Genomic DNA, 26,930 nt, shown 5'->3' on the forward strand with positions numbered 1-26,930 from the left:
CACGTTAGAGTGATTTCTCTGCTGTTTTAGACCATGTTGATACATACTGTGTCATACTTTGCCATTGTTAATAACTTGTGAGTGTTTCAACTTTAACATGATGCATTCCGGCACAAAAACAATAAAATATGTATGATTTCTTTTCTATCTGCAAATAAATGTGTTTGCAGCATATTCTGAATCTTAAGTCTATGATTCACCCTCTTTAATAGAATATTTATAGGACGATCATGCATACTTTACAAATTAGGGATAATGTAGTGTTTCTGTGGTCAAGGCAGTGAGTAAACAAATGTAAACAGTTGCGATATGAGTTTTAGAATGCACGTTCTTAAAATATTTAAGAAATGTGCATAATGGGGCGACCCTTGAGTGGTTACGGCACATAACACATGGGAACAAATGCCCTAAGCGGCGTACCAGGTTAGATTTTTCGTCTGGCCAGAACTGCTGCATGTCATTCCCCTACTCTCTTTCCCCACATGTCCTGTCTTTTTCCACTATCACTTTCAAATAAAGGTATAAAATGCCCAAAAATACTATTTGAAAAAAGAAAGAAATGTGACTAAATGAGAAATCAGAAAAAATATATATTTCTCAGTTGATACTACATATTATTGATTATGCTAACATCAGAACACCTCTGACCCTGACTGATCTGCAGCCACAAACTACAAGGCAATTTTACTGGGCTCAGTTCATTTTCAAATGTTTTTTTTTTTTTTTCAGTTGTCCTTCCTACTTGAAACAGTTTTTGGTTCCATGTAGATCTTCATAGCCACTCAGACATAATGCATAACTGCAATATTCCTTTTTCTTTGTCCCTCGTATTTTCACAAAAGTTGGACACAGATCATTCAAATACAAAGCTCCTTCAGATTGTAATCTTCCTGTTTTCTGAATGCTATTACCACTTATCGCTGCTTCAGGAAATCTTTATTTTCTCATCTTAAGACAAATTGTTTATGCTCTTAATTTTTGTGTACTTACAATCTTCTGGGGTTTTTTTGTGCTGAAGACAAAATGCTTCAATTGCTCTTTATTCTGATGTAATTGATTTATTATACAGGTTATTGTATCCAGTGTTCTTGTATGACACCTGAAGGTGTGGGTGAGAGAGGGTGAGCAATATGTCTGCATTTGTGCATTTGTAGTAGTATGTATGTTGTGTAATGCTGTTTTGTATGTATTTCATAATTTTGTATTTGTGTTTATAGTAACCCCTCGAAAATGAGATGCTACATCTCAAGGGGCTTTCCTCCAATAAATTCAAATGGAGATGTGAATGGACACTAGATGCTGTAATCTCCACTTAACAGTAATTAAGTGGACAGTAATTAACAAGATTTAATATTAGCAGTCACTAGGAGTTTGCTCATGTCACCTGCATAACTGTGTCATCAAAAGCAGGACTCCATTATACAATTGTTTAATACAGGTATTAGTATTAGTATTATCTCAGATTAAAAATATTTTGCAGTTTTACATGTGATGTGCTTTGCCACGTAGACACTATTGTTCTAAGTGCAGCAACCTAAAATCCTTGATTACCAATATCACAAACAGGTCGTTGTATGAAGTGTAAAGATTAAAACATGACAACTTGTCTGATGTAAAGACACATTCATGTATTACAAGAATAATGACCAAGACCTGCTTAAAGCCTGATAAGGAAGGTGGAAATGAGAGAAGGCAGTGTGAATAAGGAGGAAATGGGAGGGTGAGAACATGAAGTGTCCTTCTCTGTCCCCTTTTTCATCAAAAAGGAGAGATGAGTTTCAGTTTACACCAGAAAACAGTTTCTATTCATGCATATCAGCTGACTTGGGCAAAGCTGATTGAGCTGAAACTGAACTGACATTATCTTGGTGCCAACTTATTGGCAGTCTAATGTGCAGAAATATTTTCCTCACCCATTCATTTTCAGTCCCTCTCATTATGTTATGGCAAATGCACTGTAAGAACTTTACATTATAAGTCTCCTATTCAATTATAAGTGTCAGGTTTCCCTCCATATTCATTTACATTTTGTGATTATTTAACTTTTCAGGCTCCCTTATTGCTAACTATATATTGGAATAAAATCACAATCAATGTTTGCTTCCGCCACAGCAACCATTATGTGTGAGACAGTCTTTATACTGTCTTAATACAGACACTGTATCATCCTATTAGGTAAAACAAAATCAACCCCTGAAGTATCATAAATATTGTACCTAAGCAACATTGATATCCTTGGAGTCTTTTGATGTGTGATGCTGCATGGCATCCTCATGAGTTTACAGAATCTTATTATATCTGCAAGAATGAAAACTATGACTCAGGAGGGATTGTTGTTAATGTGAAACTGTCAAACTAAATGTCTTATGTATAGTTGGCATAAAAGTACACATTACTCACTATTCAGTGTTGCCTTTCATATTCTTTGAATTTATTTTTGTCTAGGGTCAAGTATGGTCTGTTATGCACTTGAACCCATACTATCTAATTTTAACAACCACTATATACTTGTATAGAGGGGCTATCTGCAGAAAGTGGAGGATTATTTCCTCTCGTGTTCCAGTTACTCAAGTGTTAGTGTTAGCATTATGATTCACCAAATGGATGAACGCCTGTTTGCTGGGTGTAAGTGTGAGCCCTAGTTGATATGAGTGATGGCTAATAGATGCATGATAATGAAGTGGAGAGGCGATATGGACATGGTATTCTTGTGAGTGAATCTCACCCATTAAGAGACGCATCTCTGCAGAAGTGCACTGCTTAATGGGTTCATTTCATCATGGCCAAAAAGCTTTAATTGGGTGACACACTAAAAGATGGATGGATGAGTTGTACTGGAAAGAATATAGGTGGTATCTGAGGTGGACGGATAAGTGTTTATTTGTGTGTGTCTCAGTCTGTGTTGTAAAGAGAGTAGAGGCTTGAGAGAGATTATGTTAATAGGACCCATTAGATCAACAAAGTTTTTTTTTTTGCGTAGTACACAACAAAGTGTCTGCCTTCGTAAAGATACTAGAGACTTAAAATACGAGAATGTGATTGGCAGAGTAGCTGGATGTGGGTGCTTAGCATTCAGAGAGACAGAGATACAGAGCAGCAGCCCACACATATTGCAGTGAGAGGTGGATGAGGAGCAAACTTGCTAATGGAAATTATTTTATGCATATTATAACTCCTAAGTGTATCAAGATGTCCACCTGCAATATATGTCTCCATATCAGCACCTACAAGGAAAATAATGGCTTGCAAATATAATCAGAGCATCACCTTTGTGTTTAATTATAAAGCAGTGCTGTATTTAGAGGGCATTATAACGTTTCATTTTTCGAGTTTTGGAAATTGCATATGACAGACATCACTCAGTGTTGCTATTTAAGTCAGTGGAAATACAGTTGTTCCTATCTGACAGGAAATTCAAACAATGGGGCTTTTTTATTTTATGTTTATTTGTTACAGCTCCTTTTGGTTCAGAATAATTGGAATGCCACATCACTATGACAATAGGTATTCAGAACAGTTTTTCTAGTCAATTGTTTTGGAGATAAAGAAGGAATAATTATGTTTTTCCATTTTCATAAGTGAGACTATTATCACGGCAGATGTTAAGGAGGAGTGTTAACCCGTCTATTTACGCGCAACCTATTACTTTAATGATGATAAATCTTCCCCACTGACACTGGTTGATCTATTTGTTATCTATTCAAACTGCAATAGTCACATGCTGCATTTAAATGTCCAACTGGCATAAATGGACTACAATTCCACGAATGGCAAAGCCTAACAAATCTTTTCTATAGTTGCTACTAAGCTGCAAAAATCAAACAATTTAGTTAGGTAGTAAATTTGCCCCTTTTCTATGCTATTACTGGTTGCTGACAGCCATGCACATTTAAACAACATAGTATTGAATGGGAAGCATGGAAGGACTACTGCAATCTGTGTTTTTGGTATAAAGATATGTGTATATTACAGAATTTAGGGCAAAATACCCTTCCAAATGGACCATTGTCTTTGACTCGTACCCTTTTGCCATCCAGTAGGAGCAATTGCAAGCCATAATACATCAATCATAAGTTAATTTAATCCAAATTGTTATTTATTCAAAGATATATGAATAAATTGTTACCGCTATGACTATGGTTCTCCCTACCTGCTTAAGGGTATATAACCTATGTTATGCTTTATTCTATTTGAAATTTATTTATAGATTTTTACATTTAACACATTGTACATGGTTTTATTTTCATTTAATTGTCAGTTGCTCAGCAGCCAGCCACAGAATGTGTAGAAATTCGCCCGATGAAGTCAACAAAATGTGTCAGCAATAAAAGTAAGGTTGTTTTTACTTTTTAGGCTTTGAACTTTTTTTTTTTTACTTTCTTCCTTTTATTACAGATATTTGACTCCAGTGAAATTGGCTATCTATTTCTAGTACATACATACTAATTTGTGTGTAAATTACACACTCAAAACCAGTCTCACTGCACATGTGAGATTGTGCACTCATGCCACTGTTTAAGCTCACTTTATAGAGGTTCCCCACAAAGTGTGTGCAGAATGTATTCCCCCTCTATGGTCAAAACACAAAAGTGGATTGTTGTGTTTGTTACTTTTGTGTGCACGGTTGTGTTGGGGATGAAATCTCTCTAATAGACATTTTTTAAATGAAAGTTAATGGTGTCAGTTCCATGTTATTTTGTGTTTGGTAATGTTGTCCATTGGAGCTTGATGTACCTTTGTGTCTGTATGTCAAGCCTCAAGGGACAACTGTACAGAACACAGAACAAGAAGGACATCACAACCTTGCATACGACTGAGACAAATTTGTTACATTGGGTCTGCAGGTAACTTAGCACATCTGTTCATTGTGTCGATGTAGAACATGACTTCTGTGAGGCTCCTGTTGGATACAATTCCAGTCTTCTCTGCCTATGGCTGCATGCTGTGTTGTGTACAGTTTGTTTCAAAACATTTTTCTAAAAGTTACCTGGTATCATATGTATATATATAATGTAACAACAACATAGTGTAAACATTTCATTTTAATTTAATTTCCCCATTGAGCGATTCTTTCTTTCTTTCTTTCTTTCTTTCTTTCTTTCTTTCTTTCTTTCTTTCTGTCTTTCTTTCTTTCTTTGTCTTCTGAAAACAACTTTAGACAGTGGCAAAAATAAAATATTGTTGTGGCTGGACCAAAGGTGAAGTAAAATTATCTTAAAATATGAACTTGTTTGTTGCATGCAATTCACATACATGCAGTGCATGTGCATTGACATCTTGCAGTGTGTAATTACAGTACATGATAAAGAAAGACTCAAACAGACAGACACCTGCTATGCTCAGCTTGGCAGGAAAAAAAACGCCCAGGTGCTCCTAGTGTCTCTCCTTCTCGCTGTCTCTTACCTTCCTGTGTGTGTGTGTGTGTGTGTGTGTGTGTGTGTGAGAGAGAGAGAGAGAGAGAGAGAGAGAGAGAGAGAGAGCGTGAATGCGTAGGAAACAGCATGTGTGTGCATTTCTGTGCTCTAGCTATCCCAGATCCCACCGGTTTTGCCTATGAGCTAGCGACCTATTTTTCTCGGTGTTGAACGAAGTAGACTTTTGAACAAAGAGAGAGGCAGAGAGGGACGGGGAAGGAGGGGTGCAGATCATTTCCTCTGCTTTTATTCAGGCCTGTGGATTAATTACCCTGTACCTAAACCTGATCTTGTGCTGTGAGTGAGACACTTTGGCATCACCCTAATCAATAATGCATTTTTCTGTCTCTCCATTTAATTTGCACGCAGGCCCCACACGCTGGCATTACCATCTCCCTGGAAAAGTGCAGTAGACACCTGATACCCAAAGCGCAGCACTCCACCCCCACCCCTATGCCATACTCCATGACACCCCCTCCCCTCTCTGTTGCTCACTGACAAATTGATTCTCTCTTAATGTTCTGTATGGGGAAACAAATCTCAATCCTCAGGAGCAGCGTAATAAGATACACGGCATGTAGGATTAGTTCATGTGTTTGTACTAATTTGTTCCTGTTTTGGTTTAAATTGTAACACACCATTTCTATGTAAGGTTATTTAGCAATTTGGGGACAGCTCAGGTTTAAGGAGCAACGTGGAGCTACAACTCCTCAGAGTGGTAGCATAGTTAGCACGGTGCTACATTTGCAGTCATCGAACAAGAGTAGCTGTTGTAGCAAGGTCAAAACTAACGACGGAGACGGGTAAGTCATTTGATCTTGTGTGATTTATCTGCAGTGTGTTTGTGTGTGTTTGTTCCTGCATTGAAAGGAGAGCCGTATGTCGGGACCTTAGACTCTTGCTTTGTTAAGCTTGTGGTTTTCTTGAGTACCTAATTGAGTAGCCACTCTCTAATGTTGACCAGGTGTTTCCAGACTTAGTGACCTGGAGGGCACTTTCAGGAAGTCTTCATTTTAGTTGTGGCAATCTGTGAGCACTGTAGTTATTTTTGATCTATAAAGTGTGAGTGCATCAAAGATACAGTATTATGCGCTGGTGGATACAAGTAGGCTATTACCAGTTACTTTACTTAAATGATAATACAGTTTTTGTAATGTGGAAAGTTATTTTATGTTGATGTTTAGAATACCGGGACATATTGGGTCAACAAATGTCACCAAATCCTATGTGACCTAGACATGGCATCTGTTAAAGGTGCCATTTGTAGTTTTTGTTAGGAAACAAACACAAATATTTACATTTAGCGTTTCTCACCATAACACATTGTTTTTATCCTTGAGTTCTAGGAAACATGTTAAATGAATTTCCTTCCTCATAAAACATTTTCAGAACCATTTTATTTAAATATTACAAATCCTGCTTTGTGTGCATCCATGTTTGCTAGCTAGCATTGTTAGTTGCCGCATTACAGCTACCAACTGTCGGATCAGCAGAATAGCATTAAACCAACAGCAGAATGTTAATTGTGTGGCCCACATGCACGCGTCCTTCCTTGTGTATCCTCGTGTGCATGCATGATACAAAAAAGGGGGTGAAGCTCTTGTTTAAAACATTGCTCCAGCGTACCTTCAAGTTTTCCCAAAGAAAGTTTCTTTAATTGTTAAATTATGTAATATTTCAAATCATTTTAGTGCAACTAAATGCAATTGGTTTAGATCAATATGTGCAAATGTTTGCTCACATTGTAATCAGATCTTTGCGGTCAGATTCATGTTGTTCATGTAAAATCTTCCTAGTCAAGTTACAATGATACAGAGAGTTAGAAAGGATAATACAGGCCGTGACAGTAATTGCACAGTTATTTTCTTTTCTTTGTTCTTACACTGTAACGGCTGTGTTCCAGTGTCTACTGTTGTATGTGTGTACTGCATGCATGCAAATGAATTACATTAGAAATATATATATGTGTATATATATATATATATATATATATATATATATATGGGTGTGAAATGTAAAGTAATGTAAATCTAGTGAGAAAGTTGCCAAGTTGTCAACACTGTCCTCAACGTTACTGCTGCAGTTTTCTGATTTCCCAAACTATGGAGCGAAATCACAGAACGTGCGTGCGTTAATTGCACGTTAAAAAAATGAGTAGCTTTAAAAGGAATTTTTGTTAACTCATTATTGACGCATTCATTTTGACAGCCTACTGCACACCCAATCGCCCTTTGGGGACACAAATAAAGTTAAAGTTGAAGTGACTGCATTTTTTGCATTTATGTATTAAAATTTCAGGTCAGATCCAAAGCATATTTAATTATATTTTTTTACCTGGTTAAAAAATGTCTGTGTTACTTTATGTCAAGGAGTCACAGCAGAGTAAATGTTACTGAAAGCAGTGTGGTAATGGACTCTGTGTGACCCCCTCTGTCTGTTGTCAGGAATGAGAATAGTGATGCAACGGGCCAAGTGAAGCTGTTGCTACCATACAGTACAGGTAGAATTCCATGGGGAATTGGTGATGAGTGGGGGAGCCGTCTCTGACATGCATTGTTAGAATATTTCTTTACATAATAAATTAGACTTTTCAGCTGTCAGTGCACAATCCTGTAATTGGTCGGCTTGCAGCGTTAACAAACAAACAAAAACAATGGATAATCCATGAGCTTTGTGGGAATCCATGTATTAAATAGTTGACCCTATTTTAACAAAACAAAAACATAGCAGCTGAACATTTTTAGTCACAATTTCACAAGACCTGACTTATCATGTATGCTGCCCATAGTATCCTGTGTATTGTTCCTTTGCACAGCATGTGGTCTTTTTGGACCATGTTTGTTCAGTGCTTGTAATATTTATGCATTGCTGCCAGGAAGACCCAGTACTGAACTGTACATGTATTGCACTGGTTAGGTTATTCTGATTTGTCAGCGCTCACATTTGGGCTACCTTTGGAGCGATCCAGACTTATATCATTAGTGCACTTAGGCCTTAGTGCTAGGACAATGCTGAGCCAATTAACCAGCTGCCTGACTTCTGGCAATGCAGTGAACAAATAAACTCCCCTTTCCACTACCTTGCCTCTTGTACTTCGGCATCTCATCTCGGTTAAGTGCAATGGAATGTGATTTTAATCTATTATGTTTCACTCTTGTATTGTGTGGCAGAAGCATAAAATTAATTGCTTATTAAATCAACATTAACCTCATGACACCATTTGCTCCCGAATACACCACTGTGGCAGAGGAGGGAAATTAGATGGCATTTTCTATCACCCCTTGCCATTTCCGTGTTGTATTGTAAAGAGAGGAGGTTGGTGTAAAGACTATACACTAGTAGAAGCACATCTATGTGTTTGCTCATTATATTACAGTAGAACACCTTGATTGTGTTCAAACCGAATCAGTCACTCACTGTAATCAGTGTCTGTATTTGTATACAGAAATGTGACCAGAGGCTGTCAGTTACATGTGTGTGTTTTGTGTGCATCGTCCAATAATCTCTCATGGTTCTTTATGTTGTGGGCTTGTTATCTGTTGCATGGTTTTGCAATAAATATTCTAACTTTATTGTATCATGTTTGAGAGCCATTATGGTGAAATCTTTTGACAGAACTTTCTGTATGTAGCTTTCTTATTAAGGTACCATTTGAGGACATACAGTGTCAATGTGATGTGCAATGCTGCAATACTGTGCTGGAGGTTGTAATAAAAAATCACAGTGAACAATGGTGTACACACTGTAACATGCAGCTCAAATTAATGCAATGTGATACATTTCACATACTAATGATCAGCTGATCTGTATGGCAGACATAGTCATCTTCTTGCTGTTTACTATGACCTAAACACTATTATGAAAAATAAGGCAGGATGGAATGACTAAGTTTATTGCAGCAAATCACCCCACACAGGTCAGGGCAAAAATTGGTTTTATTAGGAGAGGTTTAACATCCTATTCTAGAAAGAAAATGAATTAGCAACAGTGTTTGTATAGTCACACTGGAGTTGTATGTATTCTTCTAAAATAATAACAGCAAATGGTAGTTAGATGCGTGAACCCAGGTCTTTAAGTCGACCCGTCTATAGTGAATGAATGGGTGTGTGATCGGGGACAAAAGCTGATCAAATTATTTTGTTCTTACTTCCTAAACTGTGGTTATCGTGAGTAAATTAATTTGCTTTAACGTTCCGACACAAGAAAATGAACACATGGATTCTACCATTTTGGAAGACAGGGGGATGATTAGACTACTTTACCATTTTGTTTTTGCTTTATGAGCTTACCGTATTTTCCGGACTATAAGTCACACTGGACTATTATTTCACAAAATCCAAGACCAAGAACAGACATTTAATCTGGAAAGGCAAGTTATTAAACTACACAATAGCACACAGAACAAGGGGCTGAATACGGTAGGTGTCCGGTATGTTAACGTAACATAACTGCACTGTTGACGAGCCTCTCCCAGCAGCACGTTGTTCAAGCACCTATCTGTGGACTCGTTCCTCCAGCTCTGGCCATCTGGATTTCAGCGCGTGATTAGCTTTCTTTGTTTTCTTCATTGCAGTGAGACTAACCTTTTCGCCAGTCCCTCACAAGTTTCTCACTCACTCCAAACTTTTGTTCTGCTGCTCGATTACCGTTTTCGGCTGCGTATTTTACTACCTGCAGTCGCCTGCAGTTTCTTTTCTTTCTCAGTTGTCTTTAGGAGCGGCATATAGTTGTCACAAGCCTAGAGCGCCTCTCGCGGCTGTAGACGGTAATGTTTTCAGCATGAAATAACATTTAAAAACATGTTAAATTATATATATTTTGATATATAAGTCGCACCTGACTATAAGTCACAGGACCAGCCAAAGTATGAAAAAAAGTGCGACTTATAGTCCGGAAAATAAGGTATATCTCTTAAACTTAACTTTTAACCTACACATGGTCTGACCAGTGACAAAGCATCCTTGAAAATGTGAGCCATCCACATAACATACTTGCAGTGTACAGGTAACTGAGTAGTGTTGCTGCCAGTTTTTAGTTCACTTAACAAAGTTAGGGATTTTCCACTAGTCTGTTGACAGCAAAACAAAAAGTCATTTTAGTGATACATTATATGCAGGCTAATGAAAACACAGAGGTAGTTTTACCTTTGATTGGGAGCTACAGCCATGAGATAACTGTACACGACAGACGTTATTGTTACCTGCTTACACCTCCTTCTCTGTACATGTCTCCATTATAGACAGAACTAGCCATGGATTCCAGACAGTTGTATAGTTTAAAAAGCATACCAAATTGCTGGTAAATCATATTTATGTGTGGGGCTGTGTCTTGTTTTCTTGAAGACAAAGCTGGTATATCCTTGCTGTTTTGTTAAAAAAAAAAAAAAAAAGCCATTTTAAGCCAGATGTGAGATCATAAAGCCAGCAACCAGGGAGACAGTAATGTATCCTTGTAACTCAATCTCTAAGCAGACCGCTGAATCAAGAAATGTAGTGTCTTTGGCTCGCACCATTCCCTCATTCCCCAGTTGTGACCTTTTTTAGCTCCCTTCCGCTTAGGGACTGCACTGATCCCGGAGCAGTCATTTGAGCAAGAGGAGAACAGTAAAGAGATAGCAGCATAATGTTTTGCTTTCATTTACTGCCATAGTATAGCAGTGGAAGAGGTTGTAGGCTGAGTCTTTCAATAGATTATACTTCACCTAGTGTTTTTTCTTTGAGCAAAATAATAGCCCTTAAACGACTGGAATCAGCTTTCTTAGAGGTCACTTTTCGTCATCAAATTGTTAGTTTTGCCATCTGAAAAATAGCATGTTATGTTTTGTGCTATAGCACAGTATTGCTTTATTGAACATGACCCTTAAAGCTCTGGCTTTTTTAATAAACTAATAATTATTACTACTAATTATTTTTGGGGGGCTTTTCCCTTTATTTCAGAGTGACAGTGGATAGACAGGAAAGGTGGGAGAGAGATGGGGGATGACACGTAGCAAAGGGCCGCAGGTTGGACTCGAACCCGCCAAATTTGAGCAATGCCTTGAGCACTGTAGGAAATCATTTTAAAGATCAACACACAATGCAACATAGTGGCTTGTAAATATTGTAGCCCCACAAAGTCACTAACAAAATAAATAAGTTATAACAAAAAATACCTCCAGCTCAATTTGACGCATTGCATGCATACATAAAGAGGGACTGCAGTTCTTGGACCGCTCAATCATAAAGGCACCAATCTTCCCTTTCCCCAGGGATAATTGCTTCAGACATATTCTCTGACCTATCCCATGCCTTAACAAGCCTAACAGTCAAGAGATTGAGCTCTTCAAAGTCCATCAATGAAGGATGGATTATCTTCCACACATTGATGCTAAAATAATCTTAATATGGACAGATAGCACACAGTGATTTCTAAAATGACCATGGGTACAACCTGCCACCATAAACAACAAGGGGATTATGGGTTTTGTGTTATGCGTGTGACAGACAGAAACACACATATACTATAAAATGTAGTCTTCATCACTGACAGTTAGATATGTCTGTACATCTTGGATTGAATTCTGGAGAGACAGTACATTCTCAATGGAACACTAACATCACAAATTAAATTATCTTTTTTTATATTTCACATTGTTTTTCATTACAGTTTTCACATTCTGTCTTCAGAATGACTTTCCTCCCCAGTGCCTTGCTCTCCTCCTACATTTTTTACAACACTGTGTTTCTGTTTTTCTATGGTCATATATTTCAACCATGTACTGTAGGTGCTTTGATGGAGGGATGAGTGACACAGAGTGCAAGGTGTTTTTTTGAGATTGGATGTGGCATGACATTCCCTGACACTGATAAGAACGATACTTTGCAGTTGTGTCATTTGTTAAAAATAAGCTGATGGCAGAAAAACAAACATCAGTGTAGCATCTGCCATTGCCCTGCTTGTCTTTGACATACTGCAATTAAAGCTCTGTAAAACCTGCAGGCTTGGGCACTGAATTATGACATGTATGAACATGCTTGTCATTTGCATACATAATATGAAATATGCAAATTGAAACATTTATACATATTTTTTCTAATGGCTTGGACTTGGCCTAAATAATAAGCCTGTGGAGACAATGAGTTGCACTTTTGTGGGTGGAAATGTGCTAACACTACAGGAAGCAAAAAACAATATATTTCTATTGTGGTGTGTTCAGCGGTACACATTAACCAAATGAAGCATTTCTATTGATTGTCACTTCCTTGTGTTTGGGAATGAGAAGGGGAGTCTTCCTCTATCAGCTGACATGGCTCATTGTTCACCATGAACTAATAAAGAGCTTTACTGGGGACATTATGCATTCTATGTGGCTAGTGACAGACTGATGACAAGTCTTAAAGATGGAAGCCATTTCACATTCAAACAATAACAGAAGGGGGGCCTTACTCACGATGAATTGCCACACCCTGACATAAATCTGCATGTTATATCATTTTAAATCGCGTGCATGCCATTATGTATGTTTTGTTTCATTTATATTGCAAACAGGTTTATCACAATTTAGAGATGCACCAATTGACCGAATGGTGACCGGAATTGGCCGATTTTCATGTGATCGGCCATGACCGCCGACCAGCCGGTCACTCTGACATATGCCGATTTTACGCCAGTCAAATGCTGTAAATAAATAACATTGTAAAGGCTACCTACACAATGCATAGGAATTATATTTAGGCTAGCAAATAATAACAATAAACCCACTATTAATTACATTATCTTAATGCAGTGTAACTACTGTAGCATCTAAATAATGCACATAAAATACAAACGTGAACAAGGGCGTTCAACAATCGCCATTATATCGAATCAACAGCCACATGCAACCTAGCTAGCAGGTGAAGAACACAAACAACGAAATCAACAGCTACGAATGAACTGACAACATAAGTGATACGACTTACAGTTCTCAAGGACGCACACACGCAATCTCCGCTGGCTAGTTATCCTACGGATAGCGAGTCTCTTTTTCCTTTCTCTACCTTTTCCGCCGGGTGGCACGCCCGCTTGTGGTGTGTACTATTCTCCGACATGCACTCTAACAATCACTGCTTATTGGCGGTTTAGTTTGCTAAATATATCACATTTTTTTGTTGGATATTGGATGTGAAAAGAAGGAAATGGTTCTTCCATAACATTGCACTTTATATGTGTGTGAATTTCCCACACCAGGAGTAATTTATATAGTTCTATGTTATAGCGATCGATTATCTGTTCAAAAAATGTTCTATGCAAAATGTAAAATGTTCTATTAAAGAAAAGATAGAAAATAAATATGTGTGTGTGCTGTAACGTGGTTAGAAAAAATGAAATCGCAATCAGCTAAAATCGTTATCGGCAGGTCAAACTAAATGAAAAATTGGAATTGGCCTAGAAAATTGTAATCGGTGCATCTCTATCACAAATATATGTCTTGGTACAGAGCATACATATTGACTCTTAAGAGCATTGTGTTACTGTAGTGTGTTACATCATCCTTTGTCTGTTGTACTAAAGTGTGGCCTTATTGTAAAAAAGTAATATAAATGGAACAGCTGAAATGAAAGTGCTATTCATTTATTGCAGATGTATATCTTAATACAAGTTTAATGGACTGTAATGAGAATTCTTAGCTCACTTTGACCCACTCTACAGAGAGCAGAAACCAAGCCTGCAGATAAAACCTTGACCTTTCTGCTTCTTTCCACAGTAGATAATTAGCCAATTGCTTCCTTTTAATCATAACCTCTTACAAGCATAAGAAAAAGGAAAATTGAGTCCCACCGTTCATCAAGGATCAAGGATTTCATGCTCTCTTCTTCTCTGTTGTCATGTCCATGCATCCTCACTGTCATGTGTGTTAGAAAATACTTGGTCTGGATTGTTCGATTGTTTTTGTCAGAAAAAAAGACGAAATGTTTCTTTACATCATTTCTAGTAAACAAAACGTGGGAAAATGTGATATGAAGATTACGCTTAACATACTGCATAATCGATACATGTAGTGCATTTGTAGACCAATCAGCCTTAAGTGTCCCTTGGCCTGTATAGCTACTTGAGCTTACATTGTGTCCACAGATTGTCAGCATAGTGTGCTAGCTGCTTCATTATCAGGGGTTTAGAGATGATGTCAGAATCCTCCCAGTGCTGGCAGTCTCTTAAAACTGACGAGTACACATAAGAATGCACTGATTATTGTACTAAATACTGAAGTGTATGCGGATTTACCTGCAGATACAGAGAAAGAAAGAGAGGCAGACTGGCAGCCAGATACGCTAAGAGAAAGACAGAGAGATTTTTTCCACTATGTACAATTTCAGAACACTTATGTGATTCTCAATCCCAGCATGCCTCAGCCTGCCACTGCCATGACAGATGCTCCAAAATTGAATATAGATTTCAGTGAGCAAGGCAGGCATGCCTGATGAATCTCAATTTGCTGCTGTCCATATTTCATAGTCACCACTATGGATAGCTCAAGGGGAGGCAGTGAGAGGACTTTGGCTGCACCTGCCAAACTGTCAGTTGGCTAGTGTCAAATGATGATCGGTACTTCATAAAAGCCCATATTTATCCCACACTAATTCATGCCCTACATCATTTTATCACCAAAATGTACATCCGTGAGTGGGCGAAAGAAAGAGAGATTAAAAAAAGCATGCTTTATTTCATAACTGCAGTGATCTTAAGAGAAAAAGAAGCCCACATGATGACAATTGCTCAGCAGTAGAAGATTGTAGAAATGGTGTACAGCAGCTTGAGGGTGGAAAAAATGTAGAGAGCTTCCCCAAGGGGGGTGGAGGTGCCTTGACTGCTGTGTACCTGTCAGTCTATTTATAGTTTGCTTTGAAGTACTTATGAAATGACACTGGATGCTAGTGTTTTGCAGCGGAAATGCTCTTGTGGAGCATTTCTGCCTTTCAAAATGAAAACTATTTGATCACTTGTCTGTACAAGAGCTGTCACTGCTTTAACCTAAATTTAAATAAACATACCTGTGTTTTTGTATATGTAATCCAGTTCATGACACATTGTGAGTACTTCACATTGCAGTTGGCCATTTCCCAAAGCACATATATACAGCTTCTTTTAGACTTTTGACACTATTAAATAATGCTTCTGAGGGACTACAGAAAGCAAGCCTTCCAAGATGTAACTAACCAGCAATCACTTATATAACTAAATGTACAGCACAGTATGCCACATGAAACCTAGCACATTATGTAACATAAAGGGAAAAATGGCCACCTTACTGACCACCGAGTGGATGCTACAGAGGTCAGTACTACTGTACATTCTGCTGTAATGCTCTTTGCTCTTTATTTTTATTTATATCTTTATTTATTCTTTATTTTTAATTTAATACGTACTGTGTACATATACTTATGTTGTTTATACCTATACTTATATTGTTTAATATTCCATCTAGAGAATGTGTGACGTGCACCAACAACACCAAAACAAATTCCTTGTATGTGTTAAAAAATGTACTTGGCAATAAAACCCTTTCTGATTCTGATTCTGATTCTGATTAATAATACAAGCAAGCCAGTGCAGTGTCAAATTCTGGTAAAGCAGTAAACTAATGTTTTGTGGATGGAAAAAGAAAAAGGAAAATACATATGCAAACCACATCTTTAATTTGACTTACTTTCAAAAGAGCATTTTACAAATCATTTTACAAATTTAGTAATTTATCCATGACAAAGACATAATAATGAAAAACAATACTACATTGCAGATCTAATTGACATTTCACACATAGTTTTATTAACAGCTTAATTGTGTCGTTAGGTGTAAATGTGTTTAATTACCATAATACTTATAATACTATTTGTATGCATCTATAATTTAATCAACAATAATTAAACATGGAACTAATCAACAATAATTAAGCTTGTATAAGCCTACCTGTATACTTAAAAAGTAAAGGGAAGGCAAAGTCAAACCCACAAACAAGAACCCCAATGCCTAAATATTTTTCCTTTTTATTCCACTTGCATCTCTATTATAACATGAGGGTGTCTATGATATATGTTAAAGTTATATATGAATCAACATAGACTTAAATAGGTTATGTGTATTAGCTGCATATAGCAAGACTGTAGTCATCTGAGCAGTAATTTCGAGCCTAGAGGGCAATGGGCACAAGGATATTTGTTATATCTGTCTGAGCAATAAACTAGCTTTAAAACACATATGCTCAAAATGCCATAAAATGCAGATAAAGAAAGACACAAAGTGTATATGTGTATTAAAGGATGTTATGTTAAGCAGCAGGAATTTAAATTCATGGAAATAACCATAACCTATAGCACAAAATGCTGCTTCTAAACCACTGTTTCTGCTGTGCACTCTGGTGCTGTTAGCATCTTTTCTTCATAACTGCCATTGTTCATGAAAGACTTTTTACTCTTTTAAAAACAACCCTTTGGAGTGAATTGCATGATGCCACCAGGGGGTGCGGGAGGAGACAGCAGAGCTTTCTAGTATAATTAGGGTAGACATGCTACATGTGTCTGTGTGTGTTGCCGCATCTCATTAAGGCGAGGTATTGGTCACTGAGCCGGCTAAGAGGAACGGATAGGGAGCATGTGGTGGTGTAGTTTCCTTCACTACAAATGCAGCTGCTCTGATCTTTCTTTTCCTCTCAGGAGTCACTGTGATGCCCCTGGAGCCAAGGCCAGTCAAAATGGTTCCACTTGATGCAAAGGCCCTTAAGGAGCCCACTGTCGAAATGAACGCCACAGACACAAAATACAATCTATGTGTGCGCAATAAATACATGGACATAGCCTGTTACATCAAGCAGATGCACCCTTGCAGTGTCATTACAACACATTGGAATTACATGGAAGAAAATGAAATGCAATACCTCTGGGAACATGAACACATGCATGTATGCATACAGATGACTCTGTGATGTGCTGATGTCAAATATCCAGAAAGCTATAACCTGGTTGTTATTTTTAACAGTTTAAACTATATTGATTGTGTAACACATTTCATTATTTACTTCAGTGTGGAGCCTTTTGTTTGTCTGGAAGTGCAGCTCTCTAGCACACACTAAGAGGCCAAAGCTATAGCTTTAATAATTTCACCCACAAAGTCTTGGAAATAGTCCTTTCAACACAATGACACACACCATAAAATGCATGTAAAAAAGAGACATAATTCAGCAAATATCTTTACATTTGACTTATGTAAGTCCATTTCTATGGCTGTCGGTCATCAGATATCACTGCAGTCTGAAGGTGTCTTTGCTTCATTTGACTTTTTTGAATGCCCATAATCTTTTATAAGATTTGATTGTTTTAGGGCAAATATAAATCATGTCTTAGATTTGTTGCACCTTGAATTGCTGCTTGTGTTGACACATTGCTACAATTTGTGATGCCAGATGGTAGATAACAGGCCTGTAAAAATCCCACGAATCCTTGAAACTTCCCATCAAAGATTGATGTGAAGAGGTTTACCCAGAGGGCAGTTTGTTTTTACTGAACATCTTGATTGACTTGAAAACTCTATCAGAGTTCTTGAGCAGTCCAGTCCATGTTAGTTAAAATAGCATTTATAAATCACAAAATATACAAGTTTCAGCGAATGCATAATTGAAACTGTTAATAGCCTATAGGCAGGTCTCTTTGCAGTTTGTGGATTGGTATAGTGAAATAATGTGATGTTATTGCCTTTTTGGGTTACCGTTTGCTTTCACTCTTAAATGCGTTGGAGAGTACCATTCCCTTTAAGGGAGGGGACTAACTGTTTTTGGCACAATGAACGATGGGTGAATAAAGACTGAAAATAACAAAAAGTCAGCCTTTAAAAGCCCATTAAATATTTAATCCAGATAAAGATTCGGAAATGCCCTGATTTATTTGCCTTGTTGACTGCCATCGGCCTGTTGGCAAGTAAGATGACATTCACAGATGGCAGTGACCAATGTTTATCTGTTGCGTTGCATCAATTTTAACTGTTGTGTTTAGAGCTGTAACAATTCCAATTGTTGCTGTACAATTAATTGTCTATAAATAATTGCGATTAACAATATATTTACATATAAAAAAAATTAAGTTTTCAATGAATCTCAGGATACATCTTTTGTTATAGTAGGCCTACAGTTATGTGACCCAGACACGCAGGTACACAGCCTATGAAGTAAACCATGCCTCTTTATTATCATAAAACATCACATTTTTTGCTTAATTTAACATAAAATTGACAATAGAACATGTATGACCATTAATAAAAAACAAAACATTAATCAACAGAAAACAGAGCGTGTTCAATTTCACAAAGCAAAAGCCCAGGATGTTTGGAGTTGCTATTGCAACAAGTGACAGCTGCTGCTAGCATAGCTTTAGCTCAACAGTTCAACCAATAATATAATTACAATTTGGCACATCTAAACAATTGCCATCAACAGTCATACCCTTAGGACCTTAACAAATGTTAGCAAACAAGTAATTTACAGATAAGAAAAATAAAAGCCCAAATCCCTGGGGAACTACGGTAGCATAATGTTAATAAATGATGACCATTTCCGCTACAGCGTCGTCATATACCATAACGTTACTAATTTAACAAAGCACAATAATAGATTAAAACACATATGAAGGTGCTTCGGTGAACAAAAGCCGAAGTGTGGTTTGTTTTTAGTGTGCAGATGTTGCACCTCTGCATCTCACATCTTGGATGAGAAGAGAAATAGACTGAGCAGCAACAAGGCAGAGATACTTATCCTTATAAAGAAAAACATGCATCCTACTAAGAAGTAGCGTATTAGGTACCAATGATAAGTCTTGTTCTTTTTATCATTAATATTTGAAAGAGGAGGCCCACTGTATGGGGAGGCTTTTCCTAAGAGGTCAATTTGTGTTTTGTAAAGAGGCCCATGTTCAGCCCTAGGTGTTTTGTAAGTTTGTGCTTACTGGAAACAGAAGAACGCTTTATTCTGTATGAAAAACACAGGAAAGATAGCCCTATTTATGTTTGTATTTCAATATCTTTATCTTATTTTAATATATGTTATTGCTTTTCTAATCACGTTTACATTTAATTACATTTAATCTATATGTTTTTCAAGATTAATGTTTTTGTTGGGCTTTGTAAGTACCAAAACATTATTCTCATTGAATAGGTATTTGTATAGCAGCTAAACAGCAGCACTTTTTTTTTTTTTTTTTAAGAATCTTTTTCATGTGAAAGAAGGTTATATTAAAGGTTGTTTCATAAATTTGTATGATTGAATTTGTGCTCATTCAAAGATCGTAAAACATTAGTTATGCCAGGCTACCTTCCATCAATAAGTGATGACTAGAAGTAGACATAAACAATATTTAGGTTACCAAAAATGGATGCAATGATCCCCTGTTCACATTGACTGTGTGGAGGTCTCATTGATTTCATGTTAGCAAAGATACTTGGCTCCTACTTAGCTTACAGCAAGACTCCAAGAATCCATCTTTTTACTCACTCCCTGATGGCATGAATGGTGGATGTAAAAAAAAAAAAAAAAGTTTCCTCCTATAGCAAACAGCAGCTCTGTTCCTCACAAGAGCAAGAAACAGAAACATGACTGTTAATGTAAGATTTTCTTCAAGTAAGGGTTTGAAGAACACCTCAGGTCATTTTAAGTGAAAGCTGAAGTCAAAGTTGCAAGTGATTCTGTCATGTCATTAGATTTAAGACTTCATATGCACATATAATTTCCTAGACATGGGGTCTTCAATGTTTTTTCAGCCAAGGACCTTCTAACTGAAAGAGAGACGGCTCAGCGACCCCCTACTACATATAGTGTATAAAATTAGGTTGCATATTAAATTGGACCTACAATAACTTGTAGGGCGACCTAAAGCCTTTATGCATTCCTTTTTAATGCATGAGATTAAAAGCTATTAAAATAATAATTGTTGGCATGATTTTATGAATAATGCTTTAACGTTAAACATACATGTGGAACAGTGAATCCTTAGGATTACCTGTAGCTGTAGATGGCTACCTTAGTGACTACCTTACCTACAAGCCAGTAAGCCAATCATCATCATCAAAATCATTAATGTGTTTTTTTCACAAATAGGCCAATTTATATTTGCTAATATTCAGTCAGGAACACTCTCGTCATAGATTTAACCATTTATTGCAACAAATGGAAATCAGGTTATGCTTGGCACTGATGGCTCAGCTCTTGACAATGCTCTCTGGACCAGCCAAGCAGCATGCTAAGCTGAAACAGGGAGCACCATGCAGAAACCCCCCTGGGTTAAAAAAGAGTGAGCCAAAAGAAAGACATTGAAAACCATTTAAAACTTTTGAGTCATGTTAGGACTCTGAACTAGGAAGGTGGGGGCTGGGATGGTGGAGGCAAAACAATGCCAGCAGCAGCAGTGAGTGAAGCAGCGTCAGTGTAGCAGGGACCAGTGAGGAAAGGTCACATTTAAAAGGACCACCTTGATGTGATGTCCTGCATGAACTAAAGCTAAGCTTAATATATGTTGGATTGATGTTAAGGCATTTTAATTTTTGAAAAAGATTTACAAAAAAATGTGCAATAATTTGGTGGCCCCCCTGCAGCAACTCTGAGGACCCCATAGGGGTCCCGGACCCCCTGTTGAAGATCTCTGTCCTAGACTGTTCTTATCTTTATTGTAAGCTGATTATTGCAGATTTTGTAATAAAAAATAAAAAAACAGTACCCACTTTTATTAATTGTATGTTTGACAATAATAAATATCCATGTCCTTTAACACTGAATGCATATTAGCAACACAAACAGGTTAAATAATAAGAGGCCAATGGGTTTAAATCTTCATAAATAAAGCACGTCAGTGGCAACATGTGAAACCTTCCCTATGGGGACGAATGGGAGAGATGGATGTAATTGGCTCACATTAACTTCCAGGAGGCCCTCACTCTCGCATCTTCAATTCCCTCACTTTTTTTATACCTTCACTGGAGCAGACCAACTTCTTAATTGGCATAATAATGTGATTAATTGCTTTCTTGTCATTGGGCCCACTGAGTTTTACACTGTAAAGAAATATAAATCAGGTGTGTATTTACAAGCAATCAAATATGAAACATATAAATTATGCCCAGCTGTGCAAAGGAAATGCTTCTGCTTTATTAGCTGTGTTTCATTAGTTAAAAGAAAAGACATTTGGATTGGGAGGATGATTTTTTCTTTTTTTTTCCTCTCATTTTTGGCTAAGCATTCAAATAAAAACATCTTAGTAAATGTAATAAACGTCACATTGTATACATCTACATTTAGTCTTTTCTTTTGCAATGATATTAAACTTTCAGATGGATTTTCTTAGCTGAAAGTCCTGTGTTTTTCAGATTCCCCATGCAGCTAAGCAGTCGCAGCTGTAACAAATGAGCTGAAAATCATATTATAAAACTTCCATTCAAAGACCATGGTTTTTGACTACTAAAACTGTTTAAAATAATTCAATCATTTTGATAATAAGTCTACTTTTGAATGTCACCATCAAGGGACACAGGCATCACTTTAAATAGAAGTGTGTGTGTATAGGGAAAACATTATTGTATGAGGAGCCGTCAGGGACATTATTCAGAATTACCTCTCACAAACATATGTGAAATGCTCCTACATACACTACTGAAACTATTGAAAAAATAATGATTTTTAAACATAAAATTATAAAACTGAAATAGAATTTTATAACAGTGTTCATCTTCAAGGATACCCACGTTTTGAGCAAATGTTTGCTCCACGAATCCTGCTGCTAATTAAAACCCTTTTTTTTTATCTTGTCTCTTTTTCAGCTGATCAGTGAAATGGGAAGAGAGAAAAAAACATACCACTTCCCAATCTGTCCCTCACTATACTACAAAATAAAGTACCAATTATCTGGGTTTGGACTGTGGTAGTTAAGAACAAATGCTGATGAAGCTCTGATGTTTATAACCGCACCCAGGTGCTCTTGCATATTAAGACACTTTATGATCACATAATTAAGGAGAGACACTATTGCCTTGATTGCTGTGCATCTTGATTCCAGGTGGCAAATGGTGAGCTATTGGATTCTTACAATTCAAGGCCAAGCTTGTGGCAGGCAGGGGAATTGCTGGCAGTTTTTCTGAAGCCAGGGTATGACAGATTGTCAATGAAGGTTATTAAATCACATTATATGCAATGATACTGTATTTCAATGTGAACTACGATTCATTTTATTTTCTAAACACAATAAATACACTATGTATTTGTCAATAGGTATTTGTCATGATAGAGACATACCACTATACAATGTTGAAACAGTGATATCCTGTACATAGTGTACTTAGTTTCGAAAAGATGGGCCTCACACAAGGGATAGTGATGGTAATTATAAAATGTAACAAGACTAAAGGCCGTTTTATGCTTCTGCGTTGAATTGGCAGCGTACCCTGCAGACCCCTCTGCGTCTACGTCGGACCCTACGCCGTAGCCTGACGTGCACCTCTCGAAAAATGTAACTACACGTCGCAGTGACGCATGTCGCTCGGCCGTGGCTCGGTAGCATTGCATTTCCCCACACTCATTTTCTGGTTCTCCTTCTCCATAAACAACATGAAATCAAGGAGAGGGTTAACTTTTCCTGCTAAAGATTTTCCACCTTGGTCAGAAAACACAGGGGAGACACTTTGTTTCTCTAAATATGACTCTAGAGTCTGTACTCGCTCTGAAGCTAATCGCCGTCACTCTTTCACTTTTCCCTCGCTCTATGACCCACTTGCCACACACACACACACACACACACATGCCGGCTCGACGCACACACCAGCGCACAAGTATAAACATCAGGCCACTTACGTAGGCTACGGCGAAAGCTCTGCGTGGAGCCTCCACAGAACCATAAAACAAACTTAAGCATTTACAGCCATGCTAGTGGGCTCTGTGAGGCTGTACTTTACTTAGACACAGCGGTGCTTTGAACTAAATACGAATGTCAGCTAGCATTGTGACCTGATGATGGCGCTACAGATGAAAAGTCAGGGGATCTCCAAAGTCAGGAGGATACATCGCCTAGACATCTATCTAGTAGTTTTTGAGATAATTCACTTTGACCTGCTGGTTGTGCCAAATTAAAATTCCGAGGGTCATCAAAATCATTTGGATTCATACTCTGGGGACCGTGAATGCCTGTACATCATTTCATGGCAATCCATCCAATAGTTGACATTGCTAACCGCTATATGGCCACGCTAGCATGGCTTACAATTTGTGCCAAGATTGAGTTCCTTTTTAGTGTGTATCATTTATGTCTAATATTGTCATATTAAGTTTATTAGGACAGCTACATCAACATATATTAATTCATTTTTCAATATGTAGTGTCATTTGGCTCATCTGTAATATCAAGGGCAGACACAAAGGAGATTATTATGAATTCAGCAAAATCCCCCTTTTACAGCCCATCAATATTCTGTGGCCTGTGTGAAGAACTCGGTTCAAGCTTAACGAGGGGATCTAAATGATCAAAAAACAGAACAGCTATTTCCTTGAACTCCTAATGGCATACTTATAGCACAGGGTGTCAAGAATAATTTTAACAGGAGTGTCCTAAGTGAAAGTTTTTTTATCTCTCTGCCTTTGGAATTGGAGGAGATAACTGTCTCCTCTTTCTCTCTCTCTCTCTCTCTCTCTCTCTCTCTCTCTCTCTCTCTCTCTCTCACCATCGCATTACCAACTCAGGCACGCCTTTGGCATAATCACCATCCTCTGTGTTTCCTCCTGCAGTCTGGATAAGGGGACTCATTATGGTAGAAAGAGTAGCAGGCAGGGGCCAGTGTGCATTGCGTAGGTCATACTGTTTGCTAAGACTCAGAAAAGATCAGGAACTTTTGCTAAAAGAAATCTTACCATGGACACAGCACAATACTGAGACTGTAAGCCTTGCTTAAGTTTAAATAAAACAGATTAGATATATATCATGTGATTTACTTCATGTGGTTTGAAAACTCAGCATACAGCGAAGCTTTTGCTGATAACTGTTTCTGCTATTGATTCCTTGTCTCTTCTATGTGCTTCTAATTTTCAAGAATTGTGTTTTCAAGATGTTTGAAATTGTGATTTTTATGTATTGATTCTCGTTGTGGCTTTTAAGCTTACCCGTATTTTTCTTTTATTTCTACTTTTTTCCTCTCCCATTCTTCTAGATAAAAGACCGAAAATAGGGACGACCACAGCAAAAGTAGAGAAAAAAGAATAGGCCATGGCTGAGGGGATGATTGCTTCTGAAAGTGGTAAGCAGACATTTACAGTGTCTTAGCTGTTTTGTTCCAGACTTGTGCTTTCATTTTGGCCGATTTCTTTACTTTTGTGTCAGTTCTGGTGCCTTTATGGTAGAGAGAAATGGACAAATAACATAACTGTTAAAAAAAAGCCCTCTCTGTGGTCTTTGTTTGGTCAGGGTGATATGATTATGTTCACTCACAGTGTTACTCACTACCTGCAACCATCTTGAACTTGAGTGTGTGGCTTTCACCCAACCATTTCTGTATTTTCTTATTCGTGCAACACACTTTTTTATATTTCATTTGTTGTCATTGCAGACAGTGAGAAAAGTCTAACTATAACTACAGTCCTCCAAGGACCCTTTTTTAAACACAACAGTATGCCAATGGAATTCAACAAGGCTTTGTTGGGAATTTGATCCAGATTACATCTTTAGCTTTGTGACACTAAACCTGTTCAAGTATTCCTGCTTCATTGGCTTAATTGGCTTAATATGCTCCGTGTCACTAAGTTGCAATCAGTGTGTTTACATGCACAGCAGTAACCGGGGTTAGTGAATAACCGGGTTATGCCAGTTCTCCCCGTATCCATGAGCAGGGAGGAATGGGAAGAATGACAGGGGTAACTCTACCTCCAGTACATTAGGTGGCGCTCTGCCAATGCACAACTGGCTTTTTCTTCTGGTTGACCTATCTCAACATTACACCGAGCGGCATTTCAATTAGTAAAATTTAACAACTTTATGTTTCATTTACACATTCTTGTCACAGTGTAGGAACACATAGTGTTCACGCCAGACAACTGACAACTTGTTTGGCTGATTATAACGTTATCTGTAACCAGTGTCGGGTGGAGTTAGCAAGCCAACTTTGTTAGCTAGCTAACTAACATTAACGTTAGCCAGCGGCCGCTGCTCAGGTTGCTCGGCCCCTCCACTTTTTTGCTGAGACACAGTGTTGACAGCCACGGAGATGGACAATCGGTTTAGCCTACCGGAGTTTGCTGCTGCCGCCGCAGGGAGTTAAACAGACGGAACGCAGGCTCTTTCTGCCGATGGCCCGCTAATTCGGCCATCGCTGTTTTGTTGTATGTTGTCATTGCAACGACAACTACTCGGAGCGCTGACTGATTATTTCCGGTTCAAAAACCACTCAAGCAGAGTGGGGAGGGGCAGTTGAAGCATGCACAGACGCTTTAACCGATCATAGTGTAAAGGTATATACATGCAGGGATTCCCCCGGTTACTGAAGGAGTTCTCTACCTCTGTTAATCGTGTTATGAGAACTCCAATTTTAACCGGAGTAAGGTGTTTACATGGCGTTTGAGAAATCGGGGTATTGCCTTAACCCGAATATAATCGTTTTTTTAAACTGCGTGTAGACGAACTGAGTGTTTGGCCAGTGTCCCCTGTTGCAGCCTCTCTGACCGCTGACACACACATCAAAGCCTTGACTCCTCATTAATACAGCCAAGACAAGCAGGTCAAGACAGCATGATGTGTGCCATCTGAGGGAAAGGGTTCACTTCATCACCTTGGATTTTTCTTTGCACCAGGATCATCCTTTAAATTTCCAATCAACTCAGCTTCTAACTATGATTCATAAATCATTTAAGATTATGGATTGAAAATACAGCAAGTGCTGTGTATTTCTCTTCATGTGCTACTTTCAGTATACTGTATAATACATTCTGAAGGAATCTGTGATTATTATGTACTACATGTATCATATAATTGAGTTTGACATTTATCCTTTAAGTTAAACAGACATTTAGTCACATTTACCACACGGTTTTACTGTATAGTATTAGCATTTTAAGATTATGTGTGGCAGAGATATTTCTCAACCAAGGAACATCACTTATATTATCTGTGCCAATGGAATATGGTAAATTGTAGGTTGTACAAAACATGATATCACCTGCTATTTTCATTTCAGTTTTCAGTTCTGGGATGACATTCAGTTCCTAATGTCTCTTCAGATATCAAGGGATAAGGAATGGTGGTTGAAGGAAGGAAGCCATTAAAGATACATTTTAAACCCTGATAACATTAGGACATGCAATTTACAAAGGTGGTTGCAACTGAATATCCTATGTGTTTTTCCTGCACACCTACAGAACAATGTAGCTCACTCCTTAAGCCAGTAAACACTAAAGATGGTCTGGTTGCTGCCAGACAGAGACTAAATTGGTGATCTAATGCAGTAACTTAGTTTGGCAGTATATATTGACTGCGGATATAGATGCTGTTAAATGCA

The 26,930-nt window shown here is 37.8% G+C and overlaps 1 protein-coding gene across 1 annotated transcript in view; it reads left to right on the forward strand.

Annotated features, from left to right (window-relative positions):
• Positions 1-24,602: 24,602 nt before the first annotated feature.
• lingo2 (leucine rich repeat and Ig domain containing 2) overlaps positions 24,603-26,930 on the forward strand; it is a 106,362-nt gene continuing 104,034 nt past the window's right edge. The window contains exon 1 of the mRNA XM_078261332.1: positions 24,603-24,680. The gene's annotated coding sequence lies outside the window, so the exon portion shown is untranslated. The remainder of the gene's footprint in view (positions 24,681-26,930) is intronic.

Source organism: Sander vitreus, chromosome 10, assembly GCF_031162955.1.
Source record: "Sander vitreus isolate 19-12246 chromosome 10, sanVit1, whole genome shotgun sequence".
NCBI classification, from domain to species: domain Eukaryota; kingdom Metazoa; phylum Chordata; class Actinopteri; order Perciformes; family Percidae; genus Sander; species Sander vitreus.